This window comes from Homarus americanus, unplaced genomic scaffold (assembly GCF_018991925.1).
Source record: "Homarus americanus isolate GMGI-L3 unplaced genomic scaffold, GMGI_Hamer_2.0 scaffold43456, whole genome shotgun sequence".
In the NCBI taxonomy this organism is placed as follows: Eukaryota; Metazoa; Arthropoda; class Malacostraca; order Decapoda; family Nephropidae; genus Homarus; species Homarus americanus.
Genome location: NW_024713945.1, coordinates 71,806 through 84,543, shown reverse-complemented (window position 1 = coordinate 84,543; position 12,738 = coordinate 71,806). Strand labels below are relative to the sequence as shown.

The 12,738-nt window shown below is 49.3% G+C and overlaps 1 long non-coding RNA gene across 1 annotated transcript in view; it reads left to right on the top strand.

Annotated features, from left to right (window-relative positions):
* The window catches only part of LOC121875135, a 107,192-nt gene that overhangs the window by 41,768 nt on the left and 52,686 nt on the right, over positions 1 to 12,738 (top strand). The gene's annotated exons all lie outside the window — the stretch shown is intronic.

Below are 12,738 nucleotides of genomic sequence, written 5' to 3'. Positions count from 1 at the left end.
GCCCACCGCCTCAATATGATACGCCGGGTTCATCCGCCTCGCCACACACTCCACAATTGAATCATAAAACCAAAAGTTTTTAATAACTTAACCGATTTTAAAACGTGCGCGAAAAATGAAACGTTATGAAAGAATTGATGTGGGAGCGAGCACTTCATTATTACCTGATGTGATATGAATTTTTTTTAATGGCTGGTGGCAGGAAGCGTTTTCATTTTGATGTTGTAATTGGTTAAGCGTATTTATATATTTATGTATGTGTGTGTGAGTGTGTGTGTTGCCAAATTTTACACTATAGCTTTCAGGGCTTGATTTTGTACATATTGGATGAGCAGCGTTGGTGAGCGTTTAATATTAGTTTGATTGATGATGATGGTGATGATGATGATGATAGTGAGGGTGATGATGATGATGATGATGATAGTGAGGGTGATGATGATGATGATAGTGAGGATGATGATGTATGATGAGGGTGATGGGTGATGATGATAGTGAGGATGATGATGATGATAGTGAGGGTGATGATGATGATGATAGTGAGGGTGATGATGATGATAGTGAGGGTGATGATGATGATGATAGTGAGGATGATAGTGATGATGGTGGTGATGTGTGTCTTGAATGCTCTGTTATGTTCCCATGATCTTTTTATTTTTTTTATTATTTATTTTTTTTTGGTGGGGGGGGGGATATTTTATTTGATGCCACTTCTTCATTGTTTCGTTGGCTTTTTTCTTCCCCGCTCTGTCTCCCTCTTGTTATTGTCTTATTCTTGTTGCTCCCTCCTCTTTTTCTCCTCCCCCTATTCGCTTTTATCATTCCTTCTCTTCGCTTTATCCTTCCTCCCCTCTTCTTTGTCTCTCTTAACTCTTCCTTCCTGTGGCACCTACATCTTCCCTCTTCCATTTTTTTCTCATCTGTTTATTTCTCTTTATCGTCCTTCGCCTCCTTTTCTTTCTCATGTTTATTTCTCTTTATCGTCCTTAGCCTCCTTTTCCCTTCCCTTCCCTTCATTCTTCTCTTCCTCCTTCCCTGTCTCATCTTCATCTTCTTTCCTACTTATTCTCTTCGTCATCATTCGTCTCCTTCCCAACCTCCTCTTTCTCCTCAACCTCCTCCTCTTCCTCCTCTTTTCCTCTTTCTCCTCAACCTCCTACTCTCCACCTTCAACCTCCTCTTCCTCCCCCCACACACACACACACACCTCCTGCTCTGGTAGTGGGCGTGGGAGGCGGGCCTGTGGCCCAACCATCAGGGGTGAGTGCAATGAGTGTTCTGAGCACCACACACCTCACTCCACCTCCCACTCCCAGATAATCACGTGACTCCTCCATTGATGTATACTGAGTCGTCTTATCTTAATCCACCATAAAGGGTCGGCTCTTGACTCTCTCTCTCTCTCTCTCTCTCTCATATATAACCGCCCCCCTACCTGCTGCCTCTCCTCCTCCTCCTACTTTACCTCCTCTTGCCTCACCTCTTCCTACTTTACTTCTTCCTGCCCTCACCCCCTCATGCCGGACCTCCTCCTTACAAGTCGCTGCCCTCCGCCGCTCGCCTCGGGTGATCCTGGCCCTATTAAAAGATTTTTTCGAGTCTCTGGTAGTAATTAGGTGGAGTGAACTGTGACACGTTGGAGGCAGGGTGTGTGGCAGTGAGGAGGCAGGGGAGTGGCAGTGAGAGGCAGGGGACGTAGGAAATGTGGCAGGGTGTGGACGCAGGGGAGGTGGCAGGATGGGGGGGGCATGGGAATGCAGGTGGAGGAAAAGGGAGTGTGGTGATTGGAGGAGGCAAGGGAGTGGCAGGTTGAGGAGGCAAGGGAGTGTGGCAGGCTAAGGAGGCAAGGAGTGTAGCAGGTGGAGGAGGCAAGGGAGTGTGGCAGGTTGGAGGAGGCAAGGAGGTGGTGGTTGGAGGAGGCAAGGAGGTGGCAGGGTGGAGGAGGCAAGGGAGAATGTGGGTAGGGTGGGAGGAGGCAAGGAGGGCAGGTGAGGGAGGCAAGTGAGTGTGGCAGGTTGGAGGAGGCAAGGAGGTGGCAGGGTGGAGGAGGCAAGGAGTGTGGCAGGGGTGAAAGGGAGGCAAGGAGTGGCAGGGTGGACGGGAGTTGAATAGATGGCTTTACCTAAAGGGAGGTAGTGGGTGGTAGGACAGGATATGGAATACCCCCCTGGCTGTGCAGGGGTGGCAGGAGACAGTGAGTGACTGGCCCAGTACTTAAGCGAGGTCGTGTATTTATTTTCATTGTATAAGTGTATGAGGCGGGCGGCTGATTGTAAAGCCCAGTGCTGTCGCTGCCACACACGAGACGGGCATCCCACTCCACTAAGTGCTTAGTCAGGCTTGATCTAGTCAGGACTGTGGAGCCGCTCTTTGTTGTCGACTGCCTCTTTACTCCAGCCAGTGTTCACCAACTTTTAAACTCGTTATCCTCTTGCATAAAATGCGTCGCGTCAAGGTGGGGAAAGTGCGGCATAGTCCGCCCAAGATTTATTGTGCCATTCGTCTTTTAGCGCCGCCCGCAATGGAGAATGAAGACATCCTCTGTATAAATTACGTTAAAGCAAACAGAATTCTGGGGCCAAGTTGCCGACGCGCCCTTTCTGTCCCATTATGTGAAGCCACCGTGGGGGAGCCCGGAAAAAGCTCCGTGTTTACACCCGCAAGGCTCTCTGAGCTATGCCAGGCAGAGCAGCACTCTTGTCCCGCCACTCACCTCCCTCTTCTCACTCTACACCTCTCCTTCTCCTCTTCCTTCCCCCAAGCCTCCCCCCTCCTCCTCATCTTTACCGGCCCCTCCTACTCCTCTTACATTACTCTTCCTGTTACTTTCTCTCTTTTACGTCTTGTCGCCACCAAATTGAGCGTGAAATCTGAGCAGCATCATTGTAGAGAGAAAGTTAAACGAGCGCCCATCTTTCTTCTTCTTTCGTCTGTGCTTGAAGTTGTATTACTATAAGTTTTGTTTCATCTCCCGAGGTTGTTTCCTGGTGTTGTGTTGTCTGGTGTAAGAGGCGGCGGCGTGTCTCCAGGTCTCAGGGAGGGGAGTGTTTCATTTTCAGAGGATGGAGTTTATAAGTTTGTCGAGGATGCCCCCCCTCCCCTCCATAACTGGCTTCCTCTAAGATATATAAACTAGTTATTATAATATTTCGTGTATAGGTACTGTATGTATGCATGTATATTATCTATAGTTTAGTTACATGTAGATCGATAGAAACTACCATTGCAATAGATATACCATGTATTTGCCGACTAGACATAATACTGACAGCTCTGTCTTCTTGTTCCACCTTAATACAACCCATGTTGTTCTTGCCCCCCCCCCCTTATCATATTTGTATCTCCAACTCAACTGTATATGTATATACTTCTAATATAAATGTAAAAAAAAAAATAACTAAAAAAATAAATAATGAAGTGGTAACATTATGGGATGTTCTTATTAGCACCATGCTATTGCACTATTCCAGATGATACTAAATGTTACATAATACTTCCTTGAGATAAATGTATAGTATATATTAGGTGCCTCAAAGAGAGCTCAGGTTCTCAACTGGCTCAGCCATGTTAATTTTGTTATTATCGACTCTGTATCTGTGTTTTTTCTGGCTAAATAAACTTTCAATATCAATAATATTCCAAAATAAAAAAAACACCCTTTTTAAGTTAGTACGACGTCACCTGACACGCTGTTACTACGCCATATGTGATTTTATACAATCAGTCAATCAAACACCTGGAGTATGTGAGGTGGGGACACTGTACTGTGGCTGGCTCAGTCTACTGCGTCTTCAGAAATACATTAAAATACTCGAAATAAATCCTTCAGTGGTTTACGATTGGTGAAACATTTAATGAGGTGCAGATGTGGAGAAATAAGCTCTATGATTTATAGGCTGTGACAGGTAGTCATTTAATAGATTATATATGTAATTTACTAGTGACCACTTGTGTAGAGAATCAGGTATAATTCGGTGGCGTGAAGGTCTGGGATCGTACGTCCAGGTCATGTAATAAATACGAAGCTGGGGAGTTCATTGGGCGAGGGTCAATTACGTGTGAGTGATAGCCTTATATGAGGGCCACGGCGCACACCCTGGCTAATTAAGAGCGCCGAGACTCGCTCAAAGATGAAGGTGTCGAACGTGTTTTTGAGGCGAGTTAGTTCACCTGATCACGCCGGAGTGGTGGACACACTTGAGGGTCAGCCAAGGTGTCTGATCATGGCTGTTATATACCTCTTGTTGCTGCATTACGTACTTGAGTAGTGGTTCTCAAAGTCTGCCCCCTTTCCTTCCTTCCTTCCTTCCTCTGTCCCCCCTCCATTCTTTCCTTCGTTTCTTTCTCTCTTCCTCTCTCTCCTCCTCCTTCCCTCCCTCTCCTCTCCTCCCTCCTCCCCCCTCCTCCTTCCTCCCTCCTCCCCCCCCTCCTGTCCTTCCCCTCCCTCCTCCCTCCCTCCCTTCCTTCTCATGATTAAATTAGATGTATTTATAAGCTCTCAAAGATTATATGTAGGAAACTTTTACTCTCATAGTCCACTCTGGCTCAATGGATATATTCAATACCGGTTTCCCAATTATTAATACCTGGAGAATTTACGATACTAACTTCAGTAGATAAGCAACACTGGACGCACTACTGTAGAAGGGTGTTGAAGATGCGGTTTTCCATTACCTGTTTGTGGAATGTTGAAGATATTAATCGTATTTTGTGGTATATTATCCAGGTTAACACGGGGGTATGTGTGAGGTGCAGGTGTGAGAGGTACAGGTGTGAGAGGTGCAGGTGTGTGAGGGACAGGTGTGAGTGGGACAGGTGTGAGTGGTACAGGGCTGAGAGGGCTTTAAAACATGTCTTTAAAACGAGTGGTCTAGTTCAGTGAAACCTAACCTAGTCCAATTTAAACCTAACCTAACCTCACTGCAGCCCAACAAGGCACAAACCTGGCTCAGAAGACTAACTTGATCTGGTGGAATTCAGACCAGTTAATTATTATTTGGCGAAGGGCTTGATTAATTTTGGCGAATATATTTACTAATATTTTGTGCAAGGATCTCTTCATCTCTTATCTCTCTCTTATTCTCTCTCTCTCTCTCTCTCTCTCTCTCTCTCTCTCTCTCTCTCTCTCTCTCTCTCTCGAACATCAAGGTGGTTATATGACAAAGGTTCGAGTGTTATCAGAGGGCAGCAGTCGAGAGAGGAGGGGCTAAGCAGTGGTGCATTGTAAAGGATGACTGGATGTTGGTGCTGTGACCTGATAACACACTACCTCGCCTTGCTTCTTCTTGTACGGGGCCGCTGATAAATGCTTGGAGGCTGCATGGCGGAGGTCGGAGCGGGCTATCTCCATGTGCACGATAGTTCATTAGGGAGAACAGATGCTGGGTGGCCCGGGTTTTGGTGTACAGGTGGTTTTGTGGTGTGGTGTTGTGTTATGTGGTGTGTTGTGTGGGGTGGTGTTGTATGGTGGCGTGTTGTGTTATGTGGTGTTGCTCTGTGTGGTGTAGTTTGGTGTGGTATGCTGTGTTGTGTTGTCCTGTTGATCTATATGCATAAGGGGTGGCTTAGATTTGGTGCACATGTGACTTTTGTGCACAAGGGGTTTTAGTTTGTTGTGCTGGGTGGAATTTGGGTACACAGGTGGTTGATTTTGGTGCACATGTGGCTGATTTGGGTGCACAGGTGGCTGCCTTGGTGCACACGTGGCGTTTTTGGTGAACTTACATATGAAGTTAGTCTAGTGCACGCATGATTAACCCGGTGCATCTTTGACCCCAGGAGGTGATGGTGGTGATGGAGAAGGAAGGTGTTGGTGGAAGTGGTGATGGAGAAGGAGGAACGTATTGGTGATGGTGGAGGATGCAGTTGGTGATGGTGGAGACGGGTTAATGGTGGTGGTGGTGGAGGGGGCAGCTGGTGATGGTGGAGACGGCTTAATGGCGGTGGTGGTGGTGGTAGTGGAGGAGGCGGGTAATGGTGATGGTGACCGAGGAAAGCACTTGAAAGTTTGCCTTCATTAACCCCTCACAGTGGGCTTAATTAGGGCAGGCAAGTTCTAATGGAAGTTGGTAATTTGCGTCCAGCTCGGCGGTGTTGGCAGAGTGGTGTTAAATGATGGTAATTAACTCGGGTAGGAGTGTGTGTGGCAGTGGTGGTGGTGGCAGGGGTGGTGGGGAAGGTAGGTGATGTGGGGGAGAAGTGTGGGAAGGTGGTAGATGTGGTGGTGGTGGCAGGGGGTGTGGGGAGTGGGATGGTGGCAGGGGGTGTGTCAGTGGTGTTAGCTGTGGTGGTGGTGGGAGGAGTGTGTGGGGAAAGGTGTGGTGGTGGGGGTGGTGGGGGTGTAGCTGTGGTGGTGGCAGGAGGAGTGGTGGGGGAGGAGGTGTGGCTGTGGTGGTGGTGGCAGGGTGGTGTGGGGGTGTGTAGCTGTGGTGGTGGTGGCAGGAGGGAGGGGAGGTGTAGCTGTGGTGGTGGTGTCCAAGTGGCTGTGGTGTGTGAGGGAGGGGGGAGGTGTAGCTGTGGTGGTGGTGGCAGGGAGAAAGGGTCCAAAGTTTAGGTGTTGTCCTCCAGATACACCCGATAAATTATGCATTGTTTTTAATGTTGTTGTTGTTGTTGTTACATCGTTCAAAAATGTTATAGTTATCTTAGTTTAGGAAAAGGAGACTTTGAGCAGACACCGGGAGGAGGTCGGAGGCCTTCATCATGTGGTGCTGCAGGAGAATTATAAAGGTTATTTAAACTCAGAGAACAAGAAGAAAAGATGTGCAGAGAACGGCACAAACATCAAGAGATAGACTACAAATTAATATAATAAGAACATTAAATACTTTGGTCAGGTAATTAATGATGTGAGGATAATGGCAGAGATATTAATGGGTGGTGGGGGGGGGGGCCATGGGCTGGGATGGTAGTGTAAGATTAAAAGCTTTGGTCCCCGGAGAGTTCCAGTAATCTGGGAAGATTAGCAAAGAACAACTTAAAAGTTTGTTGGAGAGAAGGTGTCTGTTGGTGTCTTGTTTGTGTATGTCTGTCTGTAGACACGAACCTTGTAGACACCTTAACTCTTTCAGTGTTATCAGGATCGTTGTGTGTCCCGGTGTGACTCCTGCAGCAGGGTCTACCGTGGTCCTGGGTGTCAGCGGGAGTGACCCTTGTTTTTACAGTAGCTACTGTAGAGTCAGTCGGTTTACGTTGAGATAATTACATCATTATCTCTGTCTTTATCTGAGTATCTATGTCTCATTTTTCCGAGTTTGTTTGGTGAACAGAGACGTCAGGAGCGGCAGGCAGGCCGGAGGTGAGCCTTTGTAAACCTCTGAGTGTCAGTCCCTTGGGGCACTGGGAGCCAACAACTCGAGGCTCTGGTTACCCTTAGTGCCGCCCACTCGTGGCTTTAGTTACCTGGGAGCCGGCAACTCTGCGATAAAAGCCGAGGACACAGCAGCAGCGGGGCTGACACCTGCATTGTCCGCACCCGATAAAACTTTAACCTTTGTTTATTGTGCCTGGGGGAGTTATGTGCTTGTGTTTGACTGTGTGTGTGTTGCTGCACCGAGAACCCCGGAGTGGTTACTTGTGTCTGCTGGCCCTGGGCTGGCAGGATGTGTTGGTACTGGTTGTTTGTACGGCGTAGTGGTGGGGGAGCGACTGTGCCTATGGTGGTGGTAGTGTTGGTGGGGAAGGAGGGGATGTGGTGGTGATAGTAGTAGTGGTGGTGGGAGTAAAGTGAGGTACTCTGGATGTAGTTGTATCCCTTCTCATCTTACCCTCCTCCTCCACCTCTTCCGAAGAAAAGAAAGTGGGGGTAAAAGACGCGGTGAAAGAAATAAAAGAATGTAGAAAGGAACAAATGATTTGGCAAGGAATGGCGAAGTCATGTCGTGAAAGACTTGGGTGAAGGAAAGTGCTACAGCAGGAATGAGGAACTCTGACAAGGATCAGATGGGGTCGTAATACTGACGACGACCAAGAGTACCTGAGAGTACTGGCCGGGGTGATGTGAGAAGAAGAAAAGGGCGTGTACGTCAGAAAGAAACGAGTGGGAATAGGGGGAAAGGGGCGAAGGAGGTCACTGGGGAGGCCAGAGAGAGAAGGGGTCAAGATGAGTAGTTTTATTCAGTGGTAAAGTGAGAGTTACAGCAGAAAAATGATGAGTTAAAAGAGATGGGGAGGAAGACCACAATCAGAGGGTGAAGGAAGACCGCTACTAGGGGGTGAGGAAGACCGCTACTAGGGGGTGGTGAGGAAGACTGCTACTAGGGTGGTGGAGGAAGACTGCCATTGGGGGATTAGGAAGACTGCTACTAGGGGGGAAGACGCTACTAGGGGTGGTGAGGAAAACCGCTACAAGAGAGGGTGAGGAAGATCATACAAAAGAGAGGGGGGGTGAGGAAGATCACTACAAAGGGGTAAGGTATATAGACAGCTACGAAAGGTTACACGTGTTGTTGTTGCCTGCGGTGCCCCTCCAGAGATAAGTAAGCATAGATAACTCCAGCCATTAGTGCTGTGTGATAGATCCATAAAAAGTTAGTGTATTGCCCATGAATTTTGTACCCCTCAAGGACACTGGTTCAGGGTGGGGGTGTGGTGTCTCGGTCTCTCGTGCTGGGGGTGTGGTGTCTCGGTCTCTTCTATGCTGGGGGTGTGGTGTCCTCGGTCTCTCTTATGCTGGGGTGTGTGGTGTCTCAGTCTCGTGTTGGGGGTGTGGTGTCTCGGTCTCTTACACTCTGGGGGTGTGGTGTCCTGGTCTCTCTTATGTATGGTGTCTCGGTCTCTCTTATGTTGGGGGTGTCCTGTCTCTCTCGTCTCGGTCTCTCTATGTTGTGTGTGGTGTCTCGGTCTCTCTCGTGCTGGGGTGTGGTGTCTCGGTCTCTCTTTGGGGGGGTGTGGTGTCTCTCCGGTCTCTCTCTTATGCTCCCCAGTCTCTTATGTTGGGGGTGTGGTGTGTCTCGGTGTCCTCTCTTATGCTGGGGGTGTGGTGTCTCGGTCTCTTTGTGTGGTGGGTGTGGTGTCTCGGTCTCTTATGTTGGGGGTGTGGTGTCTGTCTCTCGTGTTGGGTGTGGTGTCTCGGTCTCTTATGTTGGGAGTGTGGTGTCTCGGTCTCTCTTATGTTGGGGGTGTGGTGTCTCGGTCTCTCTTATGCTGGGGGTGTGGTGTCTCGGTCTCTCTTATGCTGGGGGGTGTGGGTGTCTCGGTCTCTTATGTTGGGGTGTGGTGTCTCGGTCTCTCTTATGTTTGGGGTGTGGTGTCCGGTCTCTCTTATGTTGGGGGTGTGGTGTCTGTCTCGTGTGCTCGTGTGGTCGGAGGTGTGGTGTCCTGGTCTCATGCTGTGGTGTCTCGGTCTCTCGTGTTGGGGGGTGTGGTGTCCTGGTCTCTCTTATTTGTGTGTGGTGTTGGGGTGTGGTGTCTCGGTTCCTCGTGTTGGGGGGTGTGGTGTCCTGGTCTCTCGTGTTGGGGGTGTGGTGTCCTGGTCTCTCGTGTTGGGGTGTGGTGTCTCGGTCGTGTTGGGGGTGTGGTGTCTCGTCTCTCGTGTTGGGGTGTGGTGTTTCGGTCTCGTGTTGGGGGTGTGGTGTCTCGGTCTCTCGTGTTGGGGGTGTGTGTAATTGGGTCTCTCGTTTGGGGTGTGGTGTCTCGGTCTCTCCAGTGTTGTGTGGTCTTTGGTCTCGTGTTGGGGTGTGGTGTCTCGGTCTCTCGTGTTGGGGTGTGGTGTCTCGGTCTCTCGTGTTGGGGTGTGGTGCTCGGTCTCCTCGTGTTGTGTGGTGTCCTGTCTCTCAGTTGGGGTGTGGTCCGGTCTCGTGGGGGTGTGAAGGTGGGGTGGTGTCTCGGTCTCTCGTGTCTGTGGTGTTTCGGTCTCGTGTTGGGGGTGTGTGGTGTCTCGGTCTCTCGTCACAGTGTGGTGTGGTCTCTCAGTCTCTCGTGTGTTGGGGGTGTGGTGTTTCGGTCTCTCGTGTTTGGGGGTGTGGTGTTTCGGTCTCTCGTGTTTGGGTTGTGGTGTCTCGGTCTGTTTCGTTGGTGGGTGGGTGGGTGGTGAGTGTGTAGGTCTGGCGGGCCACATATAGTGTCCACTTTACAGCGCTTAAAGCCCTGATTTCCATAGTAAGAGGGAGGAGAGAGCTAGGGGTAAGTGGGCACTGTGGGTGATAACATACCTGAAATCTTGAGATTGTATCCACTTTTCACATCAAGTGGATAAGATAACACTGCCGAGACTGTAAGCTGATATGATGACTCACCTGTGTATTGACCGATCTTATCATTATTGACTCACTGTGGTTTGTTATATCCTGTGTTCCGCTAAGACCCTGGTGGTACAGGAGGAGTGTTGGGGGGTCACAGTAGATTACAACCAATCCATCACAAACGTGGAAACTGAAGTGTAAAGTTTGTCTTCTGCTTATCAAAGACCTGTTAGCTTCTTGATCTGTTGGTGTTTACGACCTCTCAGGATGGGGGTTAGTGGCAGTATATGTAGGGTAGTTTATGTTTAATATATATATTTTACGTCAGATTATACAAGAATTAGTCAGACGTGGAGCAAGGTGATGGCAGCAGGGACGGATACCTGGGGGTTAAGTATTCTTGGGTCACGGAGGTATCGGTGTCTGAGTGTTACAAGAGGTACTAGGGACGGGGTGTGGCAGCGGCTCCTCCAACACCCTCCTGGTATTACCTGGCATGGTGAGGGTGTTGATTGGTGTGTTGTTGAAGGGAGCAAACATTAGTGTTATCAGGGAGAGCGGAGTCTCACATCACTGGCTGATTGTGTACGGCTGTCGAGGGCCATGTTGAGGATATCGCCGCGATAAGATAACACTTGTAGTTTGGTACTTGTCATGTTCCTCGGTGTTTGAGTGCCCGCTCCTTCCTTTTTTGAAGCGTCATGCGTTAGCTCGCGAAGGTGTAGGGCTCTCAGGGGCTGTGTCATACCCTCAGGTGCGGGGAGTCTCTTTATGATGGCTCGGGTGAGGCTGTGGAGTATTTGTCGTCTGTTGCACAAGGCTGTCACTGTTGTGCTAGTTGACGCGCTCTTGCTGGCTCCGGCCAATTATGTGGTGGGTTTTATCTTCAAGTGTGTTCTCCAGGGCTCGAGTGGCTGTGATAGTGTTGTGAGGTGAGTGGCGACGGTGTGGATGACGACGACGATGATGATGGTGGTGGTGGCGGGCGTAATGAGGGTATGAGAAAGTGGAGGGGTGGGATAGTAATGGTGAAGGCGATGGAGTAGGTGGGTGAATGATAGTGATGAATATTAGTGTAAATTAAAGGAGACACCAGTTGTTGTTGTTGTAATTCCAATTCTTTTCCTTAAGTAATTCTTCCTCTCTTTATCCATTTTTTATTCATCTTCTCTCCATTCACCTCTCTCACACCCAGTCTAATACAACAGTAAGTCTCCCTCTTCTGAACTACGTGGATTAGGCAAAATTTTTAGCCCAATCATGCCAATAAATTTATTTAACCAAATCATCCATAGTCTCTTCCCTTCTCCCCGTTTCCTCTCTCTCTCCTCCTCTCTCCCTCCTCTCTTCTCCCTCCTCTCTTCTCCTCATCCGTGTGTCATCCCCTATACGCCAACCCTCCCCCTGCTTCCTTCTTTGCTCTCCCTCTTATGCTAATTACTCATTTATTCTCTCCCCAGTGTTTCCTTCCCCTCCCCCTCTATCTTCGCCTAAATTCTGTCTCACTTTATCCCTGCCGCCATCATTCCTCATTAATCTTCTTTGTAATCTTCTTCATATCCTTACCCCCTTTCCCCTCTCCTCCTTGTCTCCTCTTGTTTCCCCTCATTGTGTATCACTTTCTCTCATTCTTCTGTTTCTCTTTTCCTACTCTTATCTCCCCCCCCCTCACTAGTGTCTCCCTTCTCCTCTTCTCCTCATGTATCACTACCCTTATCCTTATTCTCATGTCTCCCCTCCCTCCCCTACTTCATCCTCCTTCTCGTCTACCACCTCCCTCTCCCTATCTTTGTCTCCTCTTGTTCCTGTTTCACTCCTCTCCCCTCAACCGTGCCTCCTTCTCCCGAATACAACAGGCTCCGTGGCCTCTCTCCCTCGCCCTCCAGCCTCCGTGTGTCGCCTTTATCCCGTGGTGTCGACTGGTGATGCAATTTTCATATAAATGACATTATCATCCCGACCGCCGGCCCTGCGAAACAGCCGGTGTTAAGGACAGATTCTGAAGGGCGCAACAATGAATTGTGATAGGGCTTAAAGTCTTACTGGAGCCCGGTGGGATTTTCGTCCCTGTCTCTTTGTTATAGATGGCAGGGTGATGGGCGGCGCTCCGAGGCCGACCCGTCTGGAAACTTGCACTTGAGTTTGCAATGCTAATGACGCGCACTTTTAAACCGGCGGATTGGAAGCAATTTTCCTACGTGGCGGGGAGGCTGAGAGGGAGGGAGAAAGGTAGGAGGAGAACGAGGGGAGGAGGAAGAGGAAGAAGAGGTAAAGAGAGAGGCGAAGTAAAAGCGTGAGCCTCAGGGAATGTTGGGAGAACGCTTTTGGTATGGTGGGGGGAGAGGTAAAGGAGGCCGAGTTAAAAGGCAAGGAGAGTCACATGCTGGGGGCAGTAGACGGACAGAAGGCTGTGTGTGGGGTCTCCTCGGTGCTGTGTCTACATACATTAACCTGCCGCCAGTCGCTGGAGGCACCTTAATTCACCTTTGTTTGCTGTGACAGGTGACCTTTGTAAATAATGTATGCCTCGGACGTGACGAGATGGTGGGTGACACGCCCA